The 5,469-nt window shown below is 57.4% G+C and overlaps 1 pseudogene; it reads right to left on the reverse strand.

The window, feature by feature from the left end:
- Positions 1-2,245: 2,245 nt before the first annotated feature.
- On the reverse strand, positions 2,246-5,233 carry LOC123178587 (MADS-box transcription factor 29-like; annotated as a pseudogene).
- Between the last annotated feature and the right edge of the window lie 236 nt (positions 5,234-5,469).

The raw sequence follows: 5,469 nt of genomic DNA on the forward strand, positions 1-5,469 counted from the left end.
ACGTATGTCTAAGGAAAAATTTCAGAATTTGCAGTCTCGTCTGCTGAAGAGAATCATTGCTTGGAGCGACACCCTCTCGCTTGCAGGGAAAGAAATAATGATAAAAGCCATTGCCCAAGCTATTCCCACATATATCATGGGAGTTTTCAAATTACCTATGTCTGTCTGTGATGACCTGAACAGAATGGTGAGGAACTTTTGGTGGAGCTCCGCTGAAGGCAAGAGGAAAACTCATTGGTTGGCATGGCCAAAAATCTTAGCTCATAAAACGAAGGGCGGCCTGGGCTTCAGAGACTTCCGTGTTTTTAACCAGGCTCTCCTTGCTCGCCAGGCGTGGCGGTTGCTTATCAAGCCTAACAGTTTATGTGCGCAGGTGCTGAAAGCTAGGTACTATCCAGATGGACGCCTAGAGGACACAGTCTTCTCCGGAAATGCTTCTTCTACGTGGCAGGCCATACAATATGGACTGGAGCTACTAAAGAAGGGCATTGTGTGGCGCGTAGGGGATGGCCAGAACATCCGCATATGGCGGGATCGGTGGGTCACCCGGGAGCCGTCGCGCCAGCTTGTCTCCCTGCAGGGCACATGCCGGCTCCGGCGGGTGGCCAAGCTCCTCAGCCCGGATGGGACTTGGCGCATGGACCTACTCCGGCACTACTACCTTCCGGCAGACGTCGACGCGATCGCCCGCATCTGCACTTCACCTCGTGTCACCGACGACATCATCGCATGGGCTCCGAAGAAGAACGGTATCTTCACCGTTCGATCCGCCTATCGCTTTGCCATGGACGAGCGCGAGCGTCCATCGGCCACAACCATGAGCAGGGCGCCAGATGATCGTCGCGCCATCTGGAAGATCATATGGGGGTGCCCTGCTCCCCCGAAGGTACGCGTGTTTGCATGGAGGATTGTTACAAACTCACTTGCTACCTGGGCAAACAAATTCTCTCGCCACCTTGAGATTACTGATATTTGTCCCCTTTGTGGTGCGGAACGAGAGGACGGGTTCCATGCATTCTGCAGGTGTCCACTAGCTAAGGAACATTGGCATGCTATGGCCTTGGACTGGCCTATACCGAGTGTCGACGCCATCCATAATGTTGGGCCGGAATGGCTCTTTCACACTTCTGGAGCCACTGGATGAGGCGACACGGATGATTGTGCTCATGATCATGTGGAGGATTTGGCATGTGCAGAATGAGATTACGCATGAGAAGAAGCCACCACCCACAGAAGCTTCTCGCCGATTCCTTCATGGGTACATCAATTCACTCTTGTGCGTGCAGCAACACCCAAGTGGAGATGTGGTCAAGGGAAAGATGGTACTCAATGCACCACCGATCCTCACTAGAGAGCCGGCTCCTCTCAAGGACGAGCGAGGATGGGTTGCCCTAGAGCTAGGCAATACTAAACTTAATACAGATGGTAGCTTCATACCGGCGACAGGATTGGCTGGAGGGGGCATGGTCCTTCGGGATTCTGAGGGCAAGATCATTTTCAGTGCTTGCAGAGAAATTCGCGCATGCGATAATGCGCTCACGGCAGAGCTACCGACGTGTCGGGAGGGCCTGGAGCTAGCTCTTTTCCGTACGGACGCGTCCATTAAAGTCGAGCTTGATTGTGCGGAGGCGGTGATAATGATCACAGGTCCTGAGCAGGACCGGTCGGCTCATCGCACCGTCACTGAGGAAATCAGGAGACTGGCAACGATGGAGGGGAGGGAGGTCTCTTTTAGTCTTTGTTGTCGTTCGCAGAACAAAGTTAGTCATGAGCTTGCCAAGTATGGCAGGAGCACCCCTTGCACCGCTGTTTGGTTGCACTTGGGGTTAGACTTTATTGTAAACTTGGCTCTGGCTGAAAAGCCTCCGTGAGTAATGAGAATCCCCTTTTCACCCGAAAAAAAAAAGCTACAGTACTAGCAGTGAGCGTGTTTATTCGCACGTATATCTTCATCAGCACAGCCGCGTGCATGGCATGATACATCCTCCAGGGTGAAGCAAAGCACGTCTCGGGGAGCTACGGCAATGGCGGCTGCTGTGACGTCGACGCCTCGGCCTCCAGGAACGCCGCCGCGGCCATTAGCATCTGCTGCGTCGTCATCCGCTCAGCGGCAGCCAGGGGCGGACCCAAGTACAACCGAGTTGGGGCCTAGGCCCCCACTCAAAATTTTGAATTCCCTTTGTATTTGTGCATATTTTGAAAGAAAAACTTCAAAATCAGCAACTTTATAGAAGTTGTGCCCCAGTCAAATGATGCGCCCCCAGTCAGAATTTTGTCTCGGTCCGCCCCTGGCGGCAGCACGATCCTGCCTGTCTGCGTTCATGTGGAGCAGAGCATTGTTCTCGTCTTCCAGGTTTTGCACCTGCACCATGTATGATATATAGATTATAGCATATAGCAGCATCATTGGGTCGGATGAACATTTGCTAATTAATTATTTGAAATTTGAGTTGGTGTCCACTTAATTATAATAACTGCACAGCGTCAAAAAAATTATAATAACTGCAACTAAATCACGTAGAGGCACGTACCTTGCGATGTAATTCGCCCAACTGTTGGTTCAGTAGCTCGTCCTGCATCCATCAACACAAGGAGGAACAGAAGCGTGAACCCTTGCATGTGATGTGACCAGTGAGATTTATCAACGCAGCTGAATTAATGTGTAAAGTGTACTCCGATCCGATCGTACCTTTCTTTGACGGACTTTTCCCAGTGCCGACTCGATCTCCTGCTCAAGATCGTGGAGCTCGGCGACGCCGGATGGCAGATCTTCCCCGGTCTGCCTCCTCAGGCTGGCCTCGAGATGGCCAATCTCCTGCCTCAACCTTGCCACCCCGACCAACACTTGCTGTTGCTGCACGGACACGCGAACGAACAAAGATTCATTCAATGTTAAGTGTACAAACTGTTCGTTGTATGTACGTACGTAGTAGTATGCGTGTTTGCCTGTCCATGCGGGTGTAGGTGCACCCGGGAGTAGAACATCCTGTCTCTTTTAACCGTACGTACGTACCTGATGATGATCATCATCATTCTGGTTTGTAATTCTCCCCTGGACATGGAGTTGGGTGCTGCTGGTGCTCTCGCGCTCGCGCTCGTAGCGCTGAATGAGCTCACTCCAGCTTAGCAAATGACAAGGGAAGTATATATGTCACAAGAACGTACCTACTCCAGCTAGCAGTGTAGTCGATGGATGGATATGCATGCATGTAAGAGCATCTCCAGCCGTTGGCCCCCCACGGGGCGTCTAAAATCGCCGCCTGGGGGTGACCCGGCGAAAAAATGGGCCTGAGGGCGAGTTGGCCCCAGGGCCGGCCCCAGGCGTGGGGAAAAAAAATTGTGTAGTAAATTTACGCGAAGTTCGGCTAAAACACGTCAAATTTCGGCAAACTTGGGCTTATATTCGCGGATTTAAGTCGAGTAGTCGCCATTACATATAAAAACTAATAAAAAAACTTGCTGAAGGCCGAGAAGTCGCCGTCGTCGCCGCCATCGTCGGCCTTCTCCTCCTTCACTCGGGCGCCCCTGCTGGACCCCTCCCCGGCTGGTGGCGGCGCGTCGTCGTCGTCGTCGTCGTTGTCGTCGATGATGACGACTCCTCCTTCGTCGCGGCCTCGGCGGCGCTGCTCGAAGCGCCGCAGGGCGGCGCGCTGGCGCTCCGTCGCCATCTTGATGGAGTCCTGGCGTGCCCATTCAAGGGCCGCGTCGTCGTCGAGCTCGACCTCGCCGTGCTCTGTCTTCACCGGCGCCAGCCCCGGCTCCATCTTTGGCTTGACGAAGCGCGGAGGAGGAGCCGACGAGGAGGCGCGCCGACCGCCCTCGTTGATGACGATGTCGGGCTCGGCCTTGACGCCGAGCAGCGTTGGAGTGCCGGAGGAGTGGGAGGAGGAGCGGGAGGAGGAAGAGGAGGAGGACGCGCCGAACCTCCTTCGCGCCCATTGCCCGTCGCGTCGGCGGGGCGCCGGGGCGGCCGCCCTCGCCGGGGGGTACGCCAACGGCGGGTTGTTGCCGCCCTCGAGGTGCGTCCGCCCTGAAGTGTGCGGCCAGGGGCGCCCACCACAGGTGGCGCCCCTCGCTGTTCTTCACGCCGCCGACCACCGGCGCCCCGTTGGTGGACGCCAGCCGCTGCTGCTGGCAGCGCTCGAAGTACGCCGCCCAAGCCGCGTGGTTGTCGGCGGCGTACTGGGGGGAGGGAGAGCTCGCCGTCGGTGAGGGAGGCGTGCACGATCTCGACCTCGTCGGCGAAGTAGGATGGTTTGGCCATGGCGTCGGGCAACGGGGGAATGGGCACTCGCCCATTGCTGAGCCTCCAGCCCGTCGGCCCGGCGCGCATGTCTGGCGGCACTGGGAAGTTCGCCTGGAACAGGAGCCAGGACTCCTGTTCGCGGAGCGAACGGCGGCCGAAGCCGTTGGCCGCCGCCTCGTCTCCAGGGAAACGCTCGGCCATCGGGGAGATGGAGTGGCTGGGGAGAAGAGATCGGCGGCAGCGCTCGGGAGATGGAGTGGCTGGGGGAGAAGAGATCGGCGGCGGCTCTCGGGAGAGGGAGGGCTGGGGGAGAAGAGCTCGGCGGCGGCGCTCGGGAGAGGTGGAGAGGTGGCACTCATCACAAGCGAGCGAGGCCATATATAGTCGCGCCGCGTCCGTGTGTACGCGTCCGAGGGAGGAGAGGCGTCGGCGCGCCGCCCCATGAACGCGCCGTCCGTGAGGAATCAACAGCCTTGCCATTGATTCCCCGCGGAAAACCGAGGCGTCGGGAGAAGACGAGGCGGACGGTGTCGCTGACGCGGCTGGCCCGCGGCGCTTTCGCGCCAAAAACGATTCGCCCGGCGCCCCCGAGCGCCCCCCAGCGCACCGGGTTCGGGTTGGGTCCGCCGGCGGCAATTTCGGCCCGAGCCGGTGAAAAAAGGGCCCCTGGGGACGTGACTGTGCCGATTTTTTGACGCCAGCGGCCGAAAAATCGTCTGGGAGGCCTTGTTGGGGGCGCGGCTGGAGATGCTCTAAGGAACGGGCGGGATAGACTCAGCTAGCTACCTTGTATTAGGACTGCAGTAGTCGCCGGCGAGCTTGCTGGTGCTGGAGAAGACGACGAGGCCGAGGCTGACGTCGTCGTCGCAGAGCACGGCGAGCTCACACGCCTTCTTTAGCAGCGTGCCGCGCCGCTTGCAGAAGGTCACCTGCCGCGAACCGTCGTCGTCGATCCTCTTAGACCTCCAGCTTCCCACGCCTCCCCATCTTAATCACTCAGAGTTGGGAGGGACTAGCGATGCGATTCAGTTGAGAGAGAAGGGGCAAAAGGTGAGCCAGCGGCGACAGCTCGCTGGGTAGAAGAGAAGAGGTCGATGGAGCAGCACGAAGCTCGGAAGTGGTCACTCAGTACGCCCGCGGCCACAAAGAGAAGAAGAAGGCATTGTATTTGTAGCTAGCGTCAAGGTTCTTTTCACACGGCATGTCCATTATTCCCGGCATGC

The sequence above is a fragment of the Triticum aestivum genome, chromosome 1D (assembly GCF_018294505.1).
Source record: "Triticum aestivum cultivar Chinese Spring chromosome 1D, IWGSC CS RefSeq v2.1, whole genome shotgun sequence".
Classification (NCBI taxonomy): Eukaryota; Viridiplantae; Streptophyta; class Magnoliopsida; order Poales; family Poaceae; genus Triticum; species Triticum aestivum.